Below are 21,449 nucleotides of genomic sequence, written 5' to 3'. Positions count from 1 at the left end.
TTAACCTAAATTATTCTAAGGACAAACACACAGAGCCATGCCCGAGGGAGGACTCGAACCTCCGCCGGGACCAGCCGCACAATCCATGACGGCAGCGCCTTAGATCGCGCGGCTAATCCCGCGCGGCACGAGGCACGCACGGCTGAATTACAATGATATACTTATGGGAGTCATTGTTCTGTAGAATAAAGAGCACTTTTTGCTAAGTTTTCAGGCAGGCAGCACGTGAGGAAATTGTTGGTACGAAGAGCAAAACTTGTCTAAAGTGCGTGTCATTTACGACGGTGGCCGAGTTTAGGTTCGTTCTGCGCATCTGACCTCACAAAACACAGTCAGCCAATGAACAGAGAACGACGTTGCCAGAGCTCGACTGCAGTGCAGAGCACGGACGAGTGTCTTCAGTTTTAGAAACGTTCAGTCATAAATCAAGTAATTGAACAAAAGTAATGTCTTGATAGCAGACTTTCTATAAAAGAAAGTTTGGAAAAATTATTCTTTATACCAATTGCTCCATATTCTATTAATTAATTAAACCAAAGAAGCAATAAGCCTCCTAATTCAGGCGACAGCAAGGAAACTCATTCTCACTAACCGTTTTTTCGCAATAAAGAACAGCGGTAATTGTTTATTTCCTATTGTACTTCGACGAAACGTGAGTAATTCATAGTCATACCATCAGTGTTTGTCGGTATTTTGCGTGATTCGTTAAACTCCTCCAGGTGCTGTATTGACTGCCGACCTGCGTAGGCGTAATGGGTAAGGCGTAGGGATGCTAAGGAAAAGGTTCTGAGTTCAAACCTTGTTTGGTGCTTAATATTTTCTTTATTTAAAAACAATATCGAAGTGTCTTACTTCATGAATTTTATTCGTTTGAATTTAATTTTTTGAAATTTTTAGTGGCAACTAAAACCGACCATACGGAAAGTATGCGCTGTGGACTTTTACCTCTGCAAACTCTTCAAAATTTCGTGCAATGGTTTACTACATTTAATGCTGCTCAATAACTGCGTGGAACATCGAAACAAAATTTTGTCATTTATGGGGGGAAGGTATCTGTCAAGAAGATGTGTAAAAATCAAACTTTTGGGCCAAATAGTTTTTGTGAAATCGAATGATAAGTGTGTCAAAGCAGTCGGAACACCATGTGTCTGCACAGGCGAGCAGTGTAGTGATGACAAAATCGCGCACAGCGCGGAATGTGGGGAGCACGTCTCTGTAGCAGCGAAAGGGTTAATGCGGCCGTGGTGGCTTCATAAACTGCGCGCTCCCCCATAAACGTAAGTTTGCGAACTATACTATACTATGGCGCTTCTTCCCTTGCGCGTGCAAATGGCAACGCAGCAATCTCCCGCGTCTGGGCGGGCATGCGCGAGCCGCCAAGATAAAAGAATTGAACTATAGTTGCACGCAGTATTCTGCTGTCAGTTTCAACATTTTTCCATGGAAATTAACGAAGAGAATGGAGACTTTATATATTAGTGCAAAGTATGTTGGTTAAGACAAGTGGCGTGCCTGGAACGACTTTTCGTGAAAGACTATTGTGAGAAAGACCTTTTTACGATTCTGAAATTAAATAAGTCTTGATTACATAACAATCTAAGTGCAAAAACGGGTGAACTTGTATGTGTCTGTCCGTACGAATTTAGTTTTTATCAGTTAAAAATTGTATTATGTCTACAGCGAGCCAAAAATAATTAAATAGTACTGAAAATTTGTTTTGTTTGTTATCTTTGCAGTCGCAATTTGTGAAATATAAAACCAAGTCGTATGCTGCTTGACTGCAGTGCCATTTAAATGCAGTGCTTCGAAGTTCCCCCTCTCCCCCCTCCACCGACAACGTGCCATGGCGATGGGGCAAGTGTGCAGCGAGGCATGGATCACAAGCCAATTCTTGGCCACACCTGCCTTAAACGAGTTAAGCAATGCATGCCAGGAATGTTCTCAGTAGGTATAAATGTTCTCAGTTCCATATTTAATTGGCGTTTGGAGTGGCATCTAGTGGCAATGAGGGGAGGTGAGCGCTACCGCCTACTCGGTCCACTTGACTTCAGTGCCAGTTGAGCACGAGTTACAGCCGCCCAACTGCAGCGACAGTACGGTGTGAGGCGCATCTCCTGTGCGACCTTTTACGTAATTTCCCTTTATACCCCTCAAACATTAACTCTATACCAAAAAAATTATTCTTTTCGGCTTAACATATGGTACACCCAACATCGCAGGTCGTTTAGGAACTCATGGTAGCCCGTGTCTGCCTGTCGGTGTTAGGTCGTATCAGTCTCCTGGTACTGCTTGTTCGTTCCAGTCTGGCGCTGAAGTCCAAGACGTTCTGCCATTCACCGCTAGATGGCAATGGAATCGTTTTCACTGTGGTGGAGAACCATAATACATCAAAATTCTGTCAATTTTCATGAAACATTTATACATTACGTACACAAACCTTCCTCGTAAATCATTCTGTGAGTGGTTTACAATAAGTAATGCAACCTATTTCTTTTTCTGAAAGCACGTTGGTTTTTTAAGGTTTCCAATACACCATATTATTCCCCACTCTTGTGGCTACAGATCCCTATTTTTCAACATAATCTCCGTTCCGTTTCACGGCCATACGCAGTCTTATTGAGACGGCCTGTACGCCCAGACTGTACCACTCTGCTGGTCGACATCTGAGACAATGTCTTGCTGCATCAATAAACTCCCCGTCATCCACGTGCGTGTTGCTGTAGAGTGCATCCTTCCTTGGGCCAAACAGATGGAAGTCAGAAAGTGCAGGATCCGGGCTGTACAGTGGATGAAGAAGATCAGTCCAACGAAGTTTCTGTATGGTTGTTTCTTACACCGTGAGGAACCTACGGACCAAATATCAATATTCACAGTCGTTCACAGCACTTTTCGAACAGTGGACCACGGAATTTTCAGCTGTTGGTACACAGTTCCCGCACTGCTTCAAGATCATTCATTTTGTCTAGCATTCTCAATCAAGGCAACAGTGAACTTCTTGAACAATTTGTGGCACAGTTGGTCATCGGTCCTTCCCAGGAAAAAACCGAATCATTGGCCGATCGTTTGACACCACGTACGTATCAAGATCAGCAGACTTGAACCCTCTCATGTGGAAACTAAATTATGTATATTTCTCATTTCTCTTCCGCATGTCCTTAAAACTGTTTCCACAATGTTTCATTGTCCTGTCATCATCCTTTTCCGTGCGGGTCCTCTGAAGTAGCGAAAGTTTAATTAAGAGGCTTAAAAACAAAGGCCCTGAGCTCTATGGAACTTATCATCTGAGGTCATCAGTCCCCTAGATCTTAGAACTACTTAAACCTAACTAACCTAAGGACTTCACACACATCCATGCCCGAGGTAGGATTCGAACCTGCGACCGTAGCGGTGGCGCGGTTCCAGACTGAAGCGCCTAGAACCGCCCGGCCACATCGGCTAGCTAAGAGGCTTATTCGGAAAGTAATGTCCTATTAGGAGCGAGCTGGAAATCACTGTGAAAATCCGGTGCAACTTAGCAAAGGATTGTTGAGCAGTGTCTTTAGTATGCCTGTCGATCGCTTCACGTCGCCCTTTTCATTTCAGACCGCAAAGAGATCACATAGAAATGCCTAAAACAACAGTGTCTCCCACCACGTATGTGAATCCGGTGAGAGGTTTCGCCTGAAGCTATGCAGCCCACATAACATAAATGTCATGCGTTTCTTCCCTCAAGACAATTTTCAGCCGCATTCTGCAGGGCAATGAAGATGCTCCTACAGCGTTTTCGATGGAAAATGTTTGATCACCCACAATACAGCACTTAATTGGCTCCCTCCGTTGTTCATCTCAGCTAACATGAACCACTGGCTATAGAGACAACACTTTGGCACAAACAAAGAAAGGCAGATCAGCGTAGAGAGTTGGCGGAAAGCACAGGCGGCTGCTTTCTGTGACGAGGGCACTGGAAAGGTTGTACAACGCCACGACTTATGTCTAAGACGGAGCGGCGACTAGTTAGAGAGGTAACTGGAAGGTGGTGCTAACGGTTGCGAATAAAAAATTTTTGATTTTGTCTGTGGTTTCTATTTCGTGACCGATCGGACCTTGATTTCCGAACAGCCCTCGTTTTTTGCTCGACTATCATGTCGTTTTTGGAAACCCAGAATCTACTATGTAGGAATCAACATGGATTCCGGAAACAGCGATCGTGTGAGACCCAACTCGCTTTAATTATTCATGAGACCCAGAAAATATTAGATACAAGCTCTGAGGTAGATGCTATTTTTCTTGACTTCCGGAAGGCGTTCGATACAGTTCCGCACTGTCGCCTGATAAACAAAGTAAGAGCTTACGGAATATCAGACCAGCTGTGTGGCTGGATTGAAGAGTTTTTAGCAAACAGAACACAGCATGTTGTTATCAATGGAGAGACGTCTACAGACGTTAAAGTAACCTCTGGCGTGCCACAGGGGAGTGTTAAGGGACCATTGCTTTTCACAATATATGTAAATGACCTAGTAGATAGTGTCGGAAGTTCGATGCGGCTTTTCGCGGATGATGCTGTAGTATACAGAGAAGTTGCAGCATTAGAAAATTGTAGCAAAATGCAGGAAGATCTGCAGCGGATAGGCACTTGGTGTAGGGAATGGCAACTGACCCTTAACATAGACAAATGTAATGTATTGCAAATACATAAAAAGAAGGATCCTTTATTGTATGATTATATGATAGCGGAACAAACACTGGTAGCAGTTACTTCTCTAAAATGTCTGGGAGTATGCGTGCGGAACGATTTGAAGTGGAATGATCATATAAAATTAATTGTTGTTAAGGCGGGTATCAGGCTGAGATTCATTGGGAGAGTCCTTAGAAAATGTAGTCCATGAACAAAGGAGGTGGCTTACAAAACACTCGTTGGACCTATACTTGAGTATTGCTCATCAGTCCGCAGCTCGTGGTCGTGCGGTAGCGTTCTCGCTTCCCGCGCCCGGGTTCCCGGGTTCGATTCCCGGCGGGGTCAGGGATTTTCTCTGCCTCGTGATGACTGGGTGTTGTGTGATGTCCTTAGGTTAGTTAGGTTTAAGTAGTTCTAGGTTCTAGGGGACTGATGACCAAAGATGTTAAGTCCCATAGTGCTCAGAGCCATTTGAACCCATATTGCTCATCAGTGTGGGATCCCTACCAGATCGGGTTGATGGAGGAGATAGAGAAGATCCAAAGAAGAGCGGCGCGTTTCGTCACAGGGTTATTTGGTAATCGTGATAGCGTTACAGAGATGTTTAACAAACTCAAGTGGCAGACTCTGCAAGAGAGGCGCTCTGCATCGCCGTGTAGCTTGCTCGCCAGGTTTCGAGAGGGTGCGTTTCTGGATGAGGTATCGAATATATTGCTTCCCCCTACTTATACCTCCCGAGGAGATCACGAATGTAAAATTAGAGAGATTAGAGCGCGCACGGAGGCTTTCAGACAGTCGTTCTACCCGCGAACCATACGCGACTGGAACAGGAAAGGGAGGTAATGACAGTGGCATGTAAAGTGCCCTCCGCCACACACCGTTGGGTGGCTTGCGGAGTATAAATGTAGATGTAGATGTGCACATTGCCCCGTCCAAGCATGAACGCTCTCTGTACTCTTTGTGGCTGAAAGACAAATATTAGTTACGTCCAAAAATATAACACATCCACAAGCCGAACGTTATCTCAAACATCTTCTACATGACTGTGTACCGTTTCACAATCTTTACCGTTGACTTATTGTTCGTGGACAATTTCCTAGAGAACGTTTCCAGATCTCGTCGAAAAGTTCTTCCAGCATATTTCTGCCCTGTAGTCGTGTGAGTTGGAGGGGCGCTTTCCGTTTTACATGGATTATTTGCTTGCCTAGCCTCCGAAGTTCGGGTGTAGATCGGTTTCTTATCTAGAATGAAACCCCGTCGACCGCGCACAGAACGAACGCGAAACGGGCGCTGCGCTGTTATCGGAAGTCAGCCATCTTTAATAAACCGCCACGGCAACGGAAGAGCGCGCCGCTGACCAGGCAAATCTATGGTTGATTATGAAAATGCTGCTTGTACCTCGCTTCACTGTCGTTACGCCCACCATTGAACTGCCAGCCAGAGTTCAGCTTCTTCGAAGTCAGTGAGCTGATTACGATGCACACTCCACTTCTGGACAACATGACGATTCCAGAAAAAATTTGCACTCTGCAGGAGAGGATGCACTGATTTGAAACTTCCTGGCAGATTAAAACTGTGCGCCGGACTTCGGACCTGTGCCTTCGGTGGGCGAGATGCTGGGTTTGAGTGCCAGTCCGGCACACAGCTATAATCTACCAGGAAGATTCAATTTGTCTGTGGCGTTTGTAGTTAGAATAAACTATTATTTCCCAATCCTAAACTCTGTACCTTTTCATGTCTCGAAGTTATAACAACAATCTGCACTTCAAAGAGATAATTTTGGAAGAATGACAGATATGTTAGGTTGTAAGGAATCAGTGGTGTTGGAACACTAAACACTTTCATTTCTTGCAATTTTCTAGTAGTACGTGATGTAGGTAAATAACATTTTAACGCAAATGTTACAAAACTGAGTATGGTACTAATCCGTGCAGTCTTCAAAATATCTAAATACGCTGCTACAACATAAAAAAGTGAAACACAAAGAAAGGAAGGAGGAAACAAAACTAAACTTTACGTTTTTGGAGGGTGTGTGATGTTGTACCACTGATCAGGAAATCGACTAAAATTTGCAATCGAACTTGGCAATATGAGCCCAATCAGTATGATTTTATATTTCGACGTAACTCCCATCAAGAAGTGTGGCTGAATGAAATATAAGAAGTTTATTTGACACCACTAACGGTCCTCAGGCTACAGTCACTAAAACAATTAAATTTTTAAAAGGTTATGTAACTATCTTCGAAGCACTGAGTCGTCATTTTCAAATGTCATCAAAAGCTACATTAATAGTTGTGACCACACATCTTCCAAATATTCCGAAAAATACACTAAAGCCAGTAAACTGAAGGAAAGGCAGCAGAAAAGGAATACCAGGACGTCATGACAATTTCTGGCTGGCCAATCATTTCACGCCTTAAATGCAGTGTAAATGAAAACTGCATCGGGACGAAAGATATTGTATACTCTTGCAATAAGTCGTGCAGTGATGCAAAATGATCGTTGCATCACTACAGGACATAATGCAAGAGTATATAATATCTTTCGTCCCTATGCAGTGTTCATCTACACTGCTTTAAGGCATGAAGTTCTTGATCAATCAAAAATTGTCGTGACGTTCTGTGACCCGTTTCTCCTGCCTTCGTTTCAGTTTACTGGTTTTAGTGTATTTTTCGCAACATTCGAAAGATTTACAATTATTAATGCAATTTTACAGTTTTGTGATTACATTTGAAAATGACGATTCGTCGAAACTGGCTGTGTAACCTTCTAAAAACTTCATTGTTTTAGTAATGAGTACGAGGTTGCAACTCCTCTGGCCCGAACGCGCGCAGTGCTTCGGTCGGGAAGCGTGTCGTAAAAGCTTCGTACCGTCTCCCGAGGTCTAACCAGACCCTTACGTCCCGGACGGAGTTGGCGTGCCCGCTCGTCTCATATGTATTACTTTTGGAAAACATGTACGGATTTTACTGGGCGCGTTAAGAACCCCAAACTTGCGTGGACAGGTAATAGATACACGTGCCACGCATGGGCGAACTGTGTCCTGCTGAAAATGGCACAACTAGATTGTCGCGTGAGAGGTAACAGGTGATGTCTCAGGGTGTCCGTGGCGTTCCGTTGTGCCGTCAGAGCTCCCTTAGGAAATGTTTCTATTTTTAAAAATATCGGGAATCCGATATAACGATATTTAAAAAAATAGCAGTCGGCTCTCGATATCAACAAAAAGCATCGATTTTTAATATACCGACAAAAAAAATATCGACGTACTTGCCCGCAAAAATATCGGCTTCACTATGTAAATACACTGCCGGTTTTAGAGGTGTATTGATTTAGTATTAGACATTCTGCACATCAACAAACAAACAGCCTACCTATCCCCCTTAGAACAAGAATTGAAAGGAGAATTATGCACGTTCAATCTTGGGGATAACCACATTGTTAAAACGGCAACTGCAAGTAAATGGATAAAACGCGTCCGATGGGCCCGTCGCTCGGTTTCGTCACTTATTGGGTTTGTCCAGAAGACTTCATATCGACTTCCCTGTTTTTTATTTCTGCCAACGCCAGCGACTTAGCAGCTGTGGTGCCAAAATTGCGTGGTGAAGCTAAACGTTCTAGTTTCTGCTGGTAACGCCAAGCGCCGATTACGTCAGCATTTCCCGTCACCCGTCTCTGCCCACGGCAAGGACTAATCTTGTCATTTAAATTTTTGTTCATAATTTTCAGCAACTATTTTTGAAGAACGCTGATGTCAAGAAATAGCACTGTAGTTTAGCTAAAAATGTGTGTTTTAGCGCTACTGGTGTGCTGTTTCTTCACTTCGGAAAACTTGTTATTCCATTCACACCGTGACTCCCCTATGGAATCAGATTAGTTCTTTTTTTGCCACATATACTTGCTTCACACAAAGGGAGAAAGACTGGGCGTTTTGAAAGCTCAAAAAAATAGTAAGACTCCTTCACACAGTGAAAGTAAAATTATGTACTACTACAATTTCAAAAGAACAACTTTAAATATCTAATGTAAAATAACAATATCGACACTCTATTCTGATATTTTGTTAACAATATATCGATACATAGGGGACTGAAATGCCGCCGAATTATATCGATGTATTTTAGGAAAATACAGATACATCGATATTTTACCAGCAGCCCTAGTTACCTCTATCACACCAGCCGTGACCTGAATTCATATCCGATGCCTCCCTGCACCTTGGAGCCAGCCAGAAGGGATACCGCCTTGCCCCTCCAAGACACTGGAAGAACGATACTTATCATCGCGTCGCCGCCACACGATGGCCATTCGCCGTATTTCAGAACCACGATTCACGCTGAACAGGTATCAACCAACGGTCCATGCTTCTTGGTCACGGTACTGATCCAAAGAGAGCCGTCTCTGTCGTGTTGTTAACGGCGGCCAACGTGCGGGACGACAATTATCTTGTCCAGCTGCTGCTAGTTTCCGACCACTAATGCCAGATGTTGAAAATTAGGTCGACTGATAAGGTAAGGTATGAGGAGGTTCTCTGCATAATCGGAAAGGAATATGTGGAAAACACCGATAAGGAGAAGGGACAGGATGATAGGACATTGAGCCGTGCTTATGTGCTGGTTTAAACCTTGACTGTTACTCTGCGTGACTGTTACTCTGCGTTTGGTTTTCAGCGGTTATTGCGGTTATGCCGTGGCTCTTTCTCTTTCTACGTAGGGGCAGCAGCGGTGTGTATGGATATTCGCACCTTGTACTCTCTTTGGTCTGGTGCTTATAGTTTCCGGCTAGCCGGTGTGCGGCGGGTCGTTCGGTTGGTGAGGATCAGCCAGGGAATCTCCGCGCGGCGTAGTGGGCCGGGCCCGCTGGCGGTCTCTACGCAGTGTCGGAGTGTGTGGGAGCTGTTCAGATTGTTACGAGGTTCGTGGCTCACCGACCCAGGACATCAAAGTTGAGTGGTGATTTAATTACCGAAGCCACGTCTGTTCAGACTGTGCCATTGGTTTTCATGGTTGGCTGTGGGGGTATTTCCGAGAGCAACAGCGAGTGTTCGAGTTGGCGAAAGTTTGGCCACCATCCGGTGGAGTTTAACTGTCTGTTGGTTATTTGAAATCCAAACGCACCAGCGTAATTTTCTACCTTGTGGCCGTTAGCGTTCGGGTTACTTGCCCTGGCTGCTGATGTAAAATTCAGGCAGTGTCCTTTCGTCACTGTGTTGTTGCTGTCCAACACGTGTGTGTAGCTCTGACAACTTATGCATACTCGGTTGTAGGCGGCTATGCCTTTTACGTTTTGGCATTGGAGTTCCTTGTGTTCTGGTCGGGTGGAAAGCAAGTCGTCTTGTCAGTGGGTCCGTTGACTGTCTCTTCGTTGGGTTGCCGGCGGATCGGATATAGCTGGGCCGACTACCTGTCTCCCCTAAGCGAACGTTAATACTTCAAGTGCAGACACACCTCCGGAAACTTCTGAGCGCCGCTGTCTGTATTGCTGTTTCTTATTGTTGTTTTATTGTGTATTTTAATGGCTCTTAGCCGATGGTTTGAATTTGTATGCTTTTAGTTGGGTTTTAAATAATGGGCCTCCAGCCGTTTTAAAAGTAAAATTCCTTACTTGTCAACTCTTAGATTGTTTGGGCCTTCAGCCTCATTTGAAATACTATTTAAGGATAAAACCTTGCGCTTTCTGTCTTTTGAAAGTTTACTGTAGGTGTGTTTTAAGTAATGGGCCTTCAGCAGTTTTAAGAATTAAAGAGGTTGTGCCCTTAAGCCATAAGATCGTGTGACATATTCAGTCGATAGCTAAGATCGGAAATTTGCGCTGTAATGTTTGGGCAACTAAATAAAGTTATATGTGTTCGAGTGTAGCTGACAGCGGTTCATTTTTGGCCCCTTTCCACAATTCCAACTACCTGTTCTGTCCTGTGGATTTAATCAGGCGTTTCAGACATGAGGGATTGACCTCCATGTTGCTAGAGGGATCTGCAGAGGGCAAAAACTGAAGAGGAAGACGGAGATTTGAATACATCTAGCGAATAATTGAGGATGTACGTTGCAAGTACTACCATGAGATGAAGAGGTTTACACAGGATAGGAATTCGTGGCGGGCCGCATCAACCAGTCAGAAGACCAATGACCCGGAAAAAAAGTCCCAGATGAAACAGAATGTTGCAGGGAGTCCACCACTCGTTCTTGGATAATAGGAGCGGGTGTGAAAGGGTCACAACTATACTTGGCGCATTATACGGCTGTTTTCCCTTGTGGTGGTCAGACGTGATCGGCCGGAACCCTTAACGACAAGTAAGCCTGCTCTCAGGTTTCCATACAGTCCATCATCGGGCCAGTGCCACATCCGAAGGCCCCACAAATCCGGATATTACACGGCCATAGGAAGACACACAACAAAGGCGCTCTCAAACTTTGTCAGGTGCTGATGACCGTGTGTCACACGAGTATGCGGCATCTTCGTGTCCTTCACAGTGAGCATTCGCATCTGCAGCTGTTACACGCATTATATAGTCCAAGAGGCCCAGCAACAGTACTACACATGAGCAACAGTAACTTACTGTGATGGCCGCTTTGCCTTTTAAAGAGAACTGCAACTCTAATCATTTACGTAACTTCAGATGGCGTGTGCGTGTGTTCCATGTCACACTGACATTCGACCATTTCTTCTGGGAGATTCTTTTTGTTTGTTTCAGGTAGTGTACGTGTATACAATAGGATTGCTCACAAAGGGAGACCGGAAAGTAGGGATCACGGTTTTATGTCAAACTTTGTACACCTTTAGTAGGCCGTTACAACAACATAATGTGTAAGTAGCAAGGTGCACTACTCTGGCAATTCCGAGAAAATCGCAAGAGAAATTTTACTCGTCTATTATGTAACTGACGTATTTCTGCGAAGGCAGCAGGCCTAAGAAGTCAATGTGATCAAGTGGTTAGCGGTACCGCTTTGCAAGAGAGTCGTGAGCGGGTAGACGGTAAGAAACCCGCTAACTCTTACTTTTTAATGTATATATTTTTCTTCACTGGTCACATTATTTTATAGGACTTTTGGGAGATAATATAATGAAAACAAACAACGCGCATTTTAATGAAGTTGTATTGAGTTTTGTGTTATTTGACTACTCACTATTTGCAATAAAATTTTCAAAGATGAGGAACAGTCCTGGAAACTCCAAGTTAAACCTCAACAAATAATGACGCGAATGACGTTATTCACAATCAGTAGTATAGTAGGTCACAACGCGCCAGATCGCAAGACTAATGTACTATTACTTGATGGGTGTGCTCTTGACATCAAACGTTGCAGGATACTATTTGCCGCACAGACATGGAAAACATAAACTCAAACTGCATGCAAATACACGTCTTTTTTCATTATATTACCTCTCAAATGTCATATGAATTAAATAGCATGACCAGTGATGAAAAAAATAGATCAATAATTGAATTCGAGATGGAGTCGAACCGTCGCGTCACATACGCTCGTCTTACGAACCTCGAACGCTAATCACTTGACCACCATTAACACTAACGTACGGCACCTAGCCACAGATACATGAGCCACATAATAGACGTGTAAACCTTCTCTTGCAATTTTCTCGGAATTGCAACAGTAGTGCATCTTGCTACTTACACATTGCGTTGTCTTAATGGTGTACAAAGTTTGAAATAACTCTGTGATCCCAACGTCGAGGACTCCCTTGTCACTGTATCATGTATGTATGTTCCACATCTCCTCCTAAACCACTTGACCGATTTGAACCAAACTTGGTACACATATCACTTACTCTCTCGAAGGAATCGCTAGGGCTTTGGCATACAACCGCACCGCTGGTCTAATAGTTTCGCAAAATTCCTCATAAACGATATTCACTTTTTCAACTGTCGTGTACATTGTAAATGTCTCAATACCATTATGAGCATGACACCTGATTGCCACAACAGCAGAACATAGACTGATGTGTAAACACGAGAAGCATCCCCGAGTTACGTGTTTGCTTTCATCTGGTATAACAGGGCACACGTTTGTGGAACCTCTTCTCCTGATGGCGGAACAGCGGTTTGCACAGCTGTTACCTTGATCCATTTGATCAAGTCCCATACATGCAATATCGTCGAAGTACTCCAATAAGTTTTTTTCCAAATGCCACAGAAGAAAGTATGTAGTTTCATTAGGGGAAAAAAGGCGTTGTTGCAATTCGGCGACTATAAACGATAAAAATTACTTGCGATAGCCGTGAGATTTGCCGTATTGTTCGATATAAGTTTTCGAAAACCGCTGCTCGATATGTTAATCCAATCTGGATTTATTTAGGGTGGCCTGTCTTAGCTGCCACGACATACGTAGCGTTACGGGTGTAAGTGCAGATATTGTGATCATTGGTACCCTAATAAGTACCCACTTCAGTGTGTTAGTTGTCTTATCTCTGTGTCTAACAGTCTCTCCTCAAACACATCACATAATTCACTATCTGATCTCTTCCGCACAGTCCTAACTGCACCAATAAGTGTACCGCGCCTGTCATTACAGACTAACCACTTTGCGTCCACGCATTCACACCTGACCTGGTGCCCAGGGGTAAGTAAGCATTAATGGCTTACTCTTGCCACGTGTACTTCCCTTTTTTTTAGCTTTATTGGATTTCGATTCCCCCCAAAGGAGGCGGGCTGGCAGCAGCTTAGTACGCTGCTCTTCATCCTACACAATTTTTTGAACATAAGAAGATAAGAAACAATAAAAACAGGCGATAAAACGGTGATGTAAAACGTAAGTCGGCGGAAAATTGTGGAAAGTTAAAACATAAAACTAATGGTGGGCGATGATGATAAAATACAAAAGAAGCAGACAGGGAAAAAGTAGACAGACAATTAAAAAACATGGCGACACTCTCGATTCTGTTCGTAAGAGATATAAAAAAAAATCACACCTTGCGACAGCATGATGTCCGTTCGCCACACTTCGGAAAAGACGCACAGCACTTAACAATCACTAGGAAAACTGCACTAAAAGGTCGGCACGAAGATGACATTCCACAGGCAAGGGCAGATGGGAGGAAGGACCTGGACAGAGGAGGGGGAAGAAAAAAGGGGGAGGAGAGGAAAAAACGAAAGGCGAGGGGAGGGGAAACGATGAAGGGAGAGGACGCAGAAGCGGGGGGAGCAGGGTAGACGCGAGAGGGAATGGGGAAAGGCAGAGGAAGGAAAACGCAAAAAGACTCGTGGAAGAGAAGGGAGGCAGAGAGAGCGTAGGTGGAAAAAAAAACAGGATGGAGGGGGGAGGGGGAGGGGAAGAGGGAGCCCAGTAAAAGAACAAAGGAAAGGAGGGGGTGAGGATCAGAGTTGATAGGAGGGATAAATGGAGGGAGAGAGGGCATCGTCCGGGAGGGGGAGTTGACAGAAGCCACCTTGGGAAAGGAGATGAAGGGTGTAAAGATGGAGGGTGGGGGGGGACACAACAGTGAATGCGTGGCAGAGGGCGGGGGTTGGAGAGGAGAGGAGCAACCAGGGGTTGAGTGTACTTACCATTTTTTTCCTTTATTGTTATTTTTAAACCCGTACCAACAGGCAGGCTGTCAGCAGCATGTTACGCCGCTCTTCAGCCATAGAATAGACAAATAAACAACGGAAAGAATACACAAAAGTTACATAACGGTGGGTAATAAAACAGTAGACACATAAAGGCAAACATGGAGCCGTTCACACTCGACGATAATCCACACTACAAACTGTTGACACAACGCACAAACACTGAAGATGTCGATGGCACAGGTGAACGATGGAGTGCGACGGTGAACACTTAACACTAAACACGATGGCACACACGAGACACTGATGGCGATGATCTCTGGCGCGCGAATGTCCACGTAGCGCGTGCGAGTCTGGGGACGTGCCACAAGGGGAAGAAGGGTGAGTGGGGGGAGAGGGGAGAACAAAGATGCCAATGGCTGAGGAGATGGGAGGAGGAGTAGAGGGACAGGGGAGGGGAAGCCCGGGGGAGGAGTGGGGAGAAATGGAGAAGGGAGGGAAGGGGGAGACAAGGGAGGGAGGGTGCCCAAAGGAGCATACACAGGAAGAGGGAGGGAGGATCAAAGTTGGTAGGAGAGGTAGATGGAGGGGAGGAGGGCATCATCAGGGAGAGGGAGCTGGCAGAAGCCACCTTGGGAGAGGGTAAGGAGGGTGGAGAGATGGAGACTGGGTGGGACGTGTGAATACAGCCATGGCAGCGGGCGGGGGTGAGAGAGGATTGGGGAGACAAGCGGGTAAGGAGGATCGATTTCTCGGGAGGTGTACAGGATCCGTATCCATTCGAGGAAAAGGAGGAGGTGGGGGAACTGAATGAGGTCATACAGGAAACGCGTGGGGGAGGGGAGACGAATGCGATAGGCGAGGCAGAGAGCATGGCGTTCAAGAATCTGAAGGGATTTGTAAACGATAGGGAGGGCGGAGATCCAGGCAGGATGGGCGTAACAGAGGATAGGGCGGATGAGGGATTTATAGGTGTGGAGTATGGTGGAGGGGTCCAGACCCCACGTACGGCCGGAAAGGAGCTTGAGGAGATGGAGTCGGGAGTGTGCCTCGGCTTGGATTGTCCGGAGATGGGGGGTCCAGGAGAGGCGACGGTCGAGGGTGACGCCAAGGTACTTAACGGTGGGGGTGAGGGCGATAGGACGGCCATAGATGGTGAGATAGAAATCAAGGAGGCGGAAGGAAGGGGTGGTTTTGCCTACAATGATCGCCTGGGTTTTGGTGTACTTCCCGGTACTAATCAACCTAAAAACATACTACTGCCTCTAACAGATATTATTAAGTCCTTAGTCACCAATATAAAATAGGTTCACTTATACGACTAACACCATTACAAAATTTCCATTTCAATTGGCTTTTTTAATTTGTTTCCTGACCTGGAAAAAAATGTGTTTTTTGCACAGCATGGAACTTATTCAAACTATATTCTTGTAAGCTGTGTAATGAAGATTGAGGCGCAGCCTTTGTCTCCCGAGAATCCACGAGGTGGCGCCACGTAACTGGAGATACCCCGACAGCTAGCGCCGTGTGGGACTGTTGTGACGCAAGGGTTAGCAGACGAGACGGGAGTCGTGTGGGAGCGGTGGACCCGCTACGCGTGGAGGCGACTGCGTGGTGGTGTCTCATCAGGGAGGGGCGGCAAGACCGTGGGCCCCAGACTGCGTCTGCTGTGTGCGATCCCTGAGGTGGGCCTCCGGTGAGCTTTGGTCGCTCGCGCTGGGAATGCGCTAGAGTGTTTCGTCGATGCGGACGGGTCGTGCAGGCGAGCTGCAGGTCAAACTGACACACGTGTTGCCTCTTCTTATTCACTACTCTGGTCGTTAGATCCGACACTTCTAGGGCTGTTGACGAAGTGGGGTTCCTGACTGAAATCATTTCCGTCACATTACTATTCTGAAACGAGATTTTAGAGAATAGCTTTGTATTGTCTCTTAATTAATTGTGTAGCATTCACGTGGTCTGTTAATTATACTGATTAATTTTACTAAAGACGAAACCAGGTGTTACCTTCAAACTAGAAACACAGGTTGGTTTCCAAGTATCATGGGTTAAATACCATCTTTTCCGACTGCTGTGCAGTAAAAGTCTTATTTAGACTATATGTTTTAGCCATATTTCAAAGCATTTAATGCGCGCAGATTTTTTTGTTTCCTACTTTATTCCTAACGTGCTGCTACACAAATACGTTTGATTCTAGTACAATGCACTTTACTGGGAGATAATATATTCGTTGCGTATCTGGAAGAATAGAAATTAACGACGATAGACAACCGTCAGAGATTAACTCGAACTACATTCCCACAATGCCAATATCTTGGCATCAGCTGTGCTATGTATCGATTTACTACCTACTCACATTCAGTGAACTTATTTTCAATTACCTTTGGACGACTGTCAATAGTCTATTCACCCAGTCATGCAAGTAAAGATCTTTTTGTAGATGGCCAAGCATTATTCCGGCGTTCTGAAAGTTCTATTGTTCCACGCGTTACTCGTTCTAATTATCCCAAGAGTAATTAATACAGAGATCTTTCAGTAACAACATTTTACTGTCTTTTTCTTCTCTCAAGCCTTGTTACTCAGGTGACTCTTCTTGAGAACATCACATTTCTTTATTATTTCATTGATGTGATCTTTCCAAGAACGTTGTGGTCTGCCCCGTTTATGTCTGCCAGGAGGTTTTAACTCAAAAATTTTCTTTGTTCACCGACGATGTGGCATTATCCACAAATACTCACGCCACTTCAGCGATTCTCTTTCGATACTACTTTCGCGGTTTCATTTGTCTCATTATAGCTGTTACTTCATTATTAGTGATTCCTTCTCGATTCGTGATATTCTGTCGCTGCTTCGTATATTTCCGTTTCTACATCTACTACTCTTCCTTTGAGAACAGCAATTAAAATCCATCGTTGTGTTCCATAACATACAACACATTCAACCATTAGGCTACCTACTCATTTCTCACTGTTATAAGGAAGTTTTTGTCGCATTAAAAATATTTCATACAACCTATTATTTTTCTGCTTTGTTGTATTCTGTATTTTACTTCTGCATCACTCATTCCACATTTGTGAATAGATATTTAAATCTCTCATTGAATTTTGTTTGAAATATTGTGTCACTATTCACTACCAGACATTCAGTTTTTGTTAGACTCACCTCTAGTCCCCATTTTTCTTATTCCTGAGACAAGCATCTTTCAAAATGGCTCAAATGGCTCTGAGCACTATGGGACTTAACATCTGAGGTCATCAGTCCTCTAGAACTTAGAACTACTTAAACCTAATTAACCTGAGGACATCACACACATCCATCCCCGAGGCAGGATTCGAACCTGCGACTGCAGCGGTCGCGCGGTTCCAGACTGAAGCGCCTAGAACCGCTCGGCCACAACGGCCGGCGAGACAAGCATCGTATCGAAGCATTTTAGATGTGGTTCTACAGACGAATGAGGTGGACTGATAAGCTAGGACCGAAGACGTTCTCCGCAGAACCGGCGAGGAAAGAAATATATGGAAAACATTGACAAGAGGAAGGGACAGGATCGCAGGACAGTTGTTAAGACATCAGGGAATAACTTCGAGGAATAGCAGAGAGCTATAGATGGCAAAAACTGTAGAGGAAGACAGAGATAGTTAGACAAAGATTGGAATAGAGCCAGCGAATAACTGAACCACGTAGGTTGCAAGTATTACTCAGAGATGAAGAGATAGGCACAAGAGAGGAATTTATGGCGGGCCGTATCAAACCAGTCAGATCACTGACACCAAAAAAAGTGTCATGAACTCAAGATTGTGTTCATCTTCTGCTAGAATATCTTGCTCATCAACAAAACGAAAACACTCATACATCATTAGCGGTAGTTCCTATTCCTTCACAAATAATCTTACGTCTTCGGACTAGCACTTCGACTTCAACAAGATTGGTGGCATACTGCTACCTTGCCTCAATCGTTTTGTGGCACTAATAGTTTCCGATTACTTTGATCCTTATTTATTCTATATCTTATGATCTTTATATATGTCATAACAGCATGTAAAAGATGGTCATTCACATCTCTATCTTTTACAGCTTCTCGCAGTATTGTCAGATTAAATGTGTGTGAAATCTTATGGGACTTTACTGCTAAGGTCATCAGTCCCTAAGCTTACACGCTACTTAACCTAAATTATCCTAAGGACAATCACACACACCCATGCCCGAGGGAGGACTCGAACCTCCGCCGAATTGTCAGATTAGACACTGCTGAATCTGTAACGGTGAAAGTTGTGTTGCGACACCTCCGAACTGTCGCGTACCTACTATTTAAGTCGCAGTAATTATGACTGTAATTACTAATAGAATTCTTTTTCAGAATTTGCCAGGAAGCATATTTCTTTAAATCGAAGTAACTAATTTTTTTTGGAAGAGAAGGAAATTATCATTTTGCACCCGCGACGCGTTTGTCTAACAGTAAACGCGTATATTACGAAAGTAACTGTTGACATAAGTAATTAGTTATGCAGAGTAACCGTGCACAGTGGAATGACGATCGTACTGTTTCGTAGTAATAATACTTACTTCTTGTTTATTGATTCTGGCAAATAGGGATCTCATACTGATTAAATGATCGAAAGTAGCTCTTATTTAGTTGAAACTGAGTAGACGAGGAGATGCACATTTCTCAATCTCGTCTTGGTTACGCTCCGGAACCAGCTACCTTATTTTTCGAACTCTTTGACTAACGATCACATATGTCATTGTAATTTACCGGTCGGGGTGTTGAGTTATTGCAAAGTGCACGAACCGTGAACGCGGAAGACAACTGAACGACTCCGGAAGATGTTAGACGGCCGGCACTTAACTGGGTGCTGCAGGGTAAAGATTCGTCTGGCCCCACGAGGAGCGAAGAAACACCGCCGGTTCGACGAAAGAAAGCAAATCCCAACCCCTTTCCGACCCCTGTTTGACGTCTCCGGCTGCAACAATATATCTGCGCGGCGGAAGAAGCGAAAAGGTATGAATAAATCATTTCTGCCCCCCTGCGGAGTTGAAACATTTATCGAGCAAGGCGCGCCTTCATGTTTAATGGATGATCGTCTCAGGAATTTCTCTCCGCAACAAAAACGACGGTCAAGGGTTCCAGTACCGAGGGACCTACGCAGCTCGGCTGCGGGCAGTTTATAACGAATGTTTCCGTACCGGAATGATGGAAACATGCCCATTACATTTGCATTAACGCGACGTCGCCTAAGCACAGCTATTCAACTCCCAGATTTGCTCTAGGAAGCAGAGAATTTTACACCTACGTAATATACTTACCAAATTTGGAACTTCCCTCTATGCGTCTGAATATTTGTGTTTATTGTTAAAGCACTTTGATTATCCTCATTTTCAAGCAACTAGGAGCATACAATACTTTAGTTACCGGTGCGTACAGTGGTTGACTGGAAAGGAACACGCATCCTCTATGTGTGAGATAGTTGCCTATATTGTATTGGCTCCAAATTTGAACGACTACTATGAACTTCGGACCTCTTGTACCATCTGACATCTAATGACGTCAACGTGAACTACGTGCTTCTTGGAGCCATACTGTCATCTATCAGTTCTGTATGTTGAGGAACAGATCGCGTGAAGACAACGTCGTTTTTGCTGTTGTTTTCACCTGACCTTTTGTGTACGTGGCGAGGAGAATTACCATTATAACACAAGTCGCAACATAATGTTTTATTTATGGGTGATTATGTTCTAGGGAAGTTCTGGGGGGGGGGGGGGGGGGGGGGGGAGGTGGGAGTTACATTGTAACTAAATCCTCATAAATTTTTAGGACTTCATGTTTTATTCAAAGAAAGTCATAATTCATAGTTTATGCACTCGTTAATTGCGATTATAACGGTCTACAGTGATATGTCACAAAGTAAGAACAAAATGTCCTGTTTCATACCCTACACTGTCACTGCCAGATTGGCGGGAGCTGCTAATTGATACCAACTGCAATCGTAAATTTCACGAGGGTTCAGTTATCCAGGGGTAAATAACCTTAGTTTTAAGACAGTCATGAATCTGTATTCGTTGTGCTTCGTTTTTAGGACACTGACAAAGAGAAAATGCCGAAGCTGCCTATAATGTACCGTTATAAGTTTCCGATATTGTACCGGTATAGTTGAAGAACATTGCTCGTATAATGCCATTTAAAACATACATATAGCATTATGAACGCAACATAATGTTTAGGAATTAAGCGGCAAATTTTCTAATACGTTTTCAGGCTAAGTTATTAATTAAATAATTATTTTGTGTTTAAGAATGGCAATAGAAAGGCGGTATGTAAAGTAGAGCACAGATGAATTGCATTTAGCTGTAACAGTACATAGAAATGGGTATCATAGATTAAATGAATTTGTACGTACATAAAATCTGTCCAAGCCAACATTTAAGAGACATTCTTAAGATAAAACAAAAATAAAACGAGGGTATAAATTTTTTTGGCTGCAATGAAGTGCTTTCCAACGCAGTCAAAAACGAATTGGAAGAGCATAGTCATACATTTGAACAGATTATGTTCGCTTTAAGCTTGTCGGACGTAAGTAAATTTCTGTAGTGTAGAACGATACGGATTTCCACATAATTTCAGTGCAGAGGAAGCCAGGACAGGAAAAAAGCGGGTTGAACCTGTCCATACAAGAAATATTACCGAATGCTAAGGAAATGTTGAAAGTTCCAAGCAAAACTTCATGGTCGAGCCAAGGAGCCTCTTAGCTGATGAAAAAAAAAAAGTTGACCGAAGGAAAGGCGAAGACATCTATAATTACAGCTCCACATGTGAAGTCACCACACAAATTCATTCGTAAAACAGAGAAATGGTACAGCGAGTGCCCGAAGAAGATCGAATGGAAGCAATGATCGGTTGCACGAAACGGAACGAGTGGATTTGTGCAAAGTACGTGGGGGTGGGGAGCGGAGTGAAAATGATATATTTCAATATCTGCTAACACTTTATGTAAGATCTAAAATATGAGGCATTTCGTGAATCTTACTCTAGCACATATTTCAGTTTAGGAAAATACACCGGTGTCCAAAATTAACGCAAGAAATGCAAATTTAATAAGTTTCCGTTTATTTTGCCACAAAACAGTATAAACAGGTGATAGTAAAGTAGAAACAATGTAAAGAATACAGAAAGTAATAAACTGCAACATGCATAGCTTAGACAAAAATTTCTTCGTTATTCTAACTTAGTAGATTTGCACACACACTCTGACAACTGGTTAATGTGCTCAGTATGGGGTT

The sequence above is a fragment of the Schistocerca piceifrons genome, chromosome 7 (genome assembly GCF_021461385.2).
Source record: "Schistocerca piceifrons isolate TAMUIC-IGC-003096 chromosome 7, iqSchPice1.1, whole genome shotgun sequence".
NCBI lineage: Eukaryota > Metazoa > Arthropoda > Insecta > Orthoptera > Acrididae > Schistocerca > Schistocerca piceifrons.
This window is presented reverse-complemented; position numbering follows the sequence as displayed.